This window comes from Aquarana catesbeiana, linkage group LG08, assembly GCF_042186555.1.
Source record: "Aquarana catesbeiana isolate 2022-GZ linkage group LG08, ASM4218655v1, whole genome shotgun sequence".
NCBI classification, from domain to species: domain Eukaryota; kingdom Metazoa; phylum Chordata; class Amphibia; order Anura; family Ranidae; genus Aquarana; species Aquarana catesbeiana.
In genome coordinates this window covers 126,839,938-126,842,252 of record NC_133331.1, presented here as the reverse complement: position 1 = coordinate 126,842,252, position 2,315 = coordinate 126,839,938, and the positions used below count along the sequence as shown (strand labels likewise).

Genomic DNA, 2,315 nt, shown 5'->3' with positions numbered 1-2,315 from the left:
CCCCCTCCCCGCCCCACAGCAGTAAATCTTTAGGTTTTCAGCAGATCAGCCTGCAGTGACTCACTGATTATTGGCACAGTGCCGAGAATACAGGACAACTGAGGATGTGCAGAGCTGGGTGAGACAGGCCCTTACTGGATTTTAAACGGGGTATGTAAACATTTTTTAATTGAGCCAGCATGAAGTAATCTATCATTACTTAATTTTCTGAGTAAAGTTCCACTTTAAAGCGACACTAAACTCTGGTTTAAAAAGATTATATTCAAGAATGCATTCTTAACCGAAATATTGACTTTATAGTTGGAGGCAGATGCAGTTAGTCTTCCCGCCTATAGGGGGCTTTGTGCCAATGTTGCACAGGAAGGGGAGTCTGTAAGCTGGGGTCTGTACCCCCTGGTGATGTTAGTGGGTGGAATACTGTGCACTTTATATTTCAGTATTGGTGGAGCCTGGGGCAGAGGGGAGCAAGGGAGAAGATCACCCCTGACCAACATCATGTAGGTCTTTGATTTGTGTCATATAGCCATATAGGATTGAACTGTCGGGAGGCTTAAAATGAGGACTCACAAGGGAGAAGAAGGAGAAATTAGCTACCCCTGACCCTTGTTTATCAGTTCTGTAGCATGAAGTGGAGTAGCTTTTTTGGGGCTTTGATCAGAAGAGACTCTATAGGGGAGGACTCACTGCTGGGAAACTCATGAGAGAGCAAGGGGAGAGATGGCTGGACTCAAGGTGTTGATGATAGCTGCAGCAAAGTGTTCTTCACTGTAAAGACTACTGTTCAGGAGTTGTGTTATGGAGATAATGTGTTTTGCACTGTAAAGACACTGTTCAGGAAATCAGGTTATGGACTGTATTCCCATGTTCTACAGTAAAATGTTCAAAAGCCTCTTGGGTAGACATTTTCTTTTTCTGGGTAACAGACCTCAGGCTGGTATTATGTAAGAAGGAATGCCTCAGGAGTAAATGACACCATGATGTGGATTCTCTCCTAAAAGTTATGTGATATCCTATCCGGAGAAGAAGTCAGGTGGGACCTGGGACAGCTTAGCCGGTGTTTCATCAGATTAGGCGACCCGTCAGATTTTTTAACGGAAGTGACGTTCCGTTGCTGCCATCTTACTACACCCCACACTCATCCACAGTAAGAGCCCTTGCACACTGGGGCGGGGGCGGCGTCGGCGGTAAAATGCCGCTATTAATAGCGGCGTTTTACCGTCGGTATGCGGCCGCTAGCGGGGCGGTTTTACCCCCCGCTAGCGGCCGAGAAAGGGTTAAAAACCACCGCAAAGCGCCTCTGCAGAGGCGCATTGCCGGCGGTATAGCCGCGCCGTCCCATTGATTTCAATGGGCTGGAGCGGTAAAGGAGCGGTATACACACCGCTCCTTCACCGCTCCGAAGATGCTGCTAGCAGGACTTTTATTACCGTCCTGCCAGCGCATCGCTCCAGTGTGCAAGCCCTCGGGGCTTTCACACAGGAATACATGCAGCGGCACTTTCGGGGCGGTTTGCAGGCGCTATTATTAGCGCAATAGAGCCTGCAACCCGCCCCAGTGTGCAAGGGCTCTAAGGATACAGTGAGAAGTGAGAAGCAGACATCTTGTTAAACCCACCAGAGTCTGGCATTTCACACTTATTTTTACCAGTAAACGGAGCTTATATTGTGAAATACAGTATTTGGAAATCCGTATGACTGTTTTGATGTTGAATTGTAAGAGCAGCGCTGTTCTGTCAGATCAGCAAACCTGTGTGATCAGCAGTCTTGCTGCTGTTTTTTCAATTTAACATCAAAACAGTCAAACGGATTTAAAAGCACTGAATGTTACTATATAAGCCCTATTTAGTGGTAAAAATAAGTGTGAAATGGCAGACTCCAGTGGGTGTAACAAGATGTCCGCTTGCCACCTTCTCCCTGTATCCTTACTGTGGACGAGTGTGGGGTGTAGCAAGATGGCAGCGACGGGACGTCACTTCCATTACAAAATCTGATGGGTCGCCGAACCTGACGAAACACCGGAACCAATTTCCAATTTAGTTTGCTTACATATTGCTCTATCTCCAAATCTCCAAATATTTTTTTTTAGCTGCTGTGATCTAACTTCCTGTTAGAGTGTTAGGAAGCTATGTTTATTCTACCTGATTGCACTGTATTTGTTAACCTAGCTACCCTCTTGTTCAATTCCAAGATGGACTAGGGGACTATAGACTATGGGATGTGTATTGTGCATAGAGCATTGCACATGACAGCAGTATTACATGCACTGCTTGTTTCAAATAGATGGGGCAGAGAAAAGGAGAAATTTGAGAGCTCACT

General features: G+C 46.2%; 1 long non-coding RNA gene across 2 annotated transcripts in view; it reads left to right on the top strand.

Annotated features, from left to right (window-relative positions):
* The window catches only part of LOC141105297 (uncharacterized), a 77,250-nt gene that overhangs the window by 51,274 nt on the left and 23,661 nt on the right, over window positions 1–2,315 (top strand). The window lies entirely within an intron of this gene.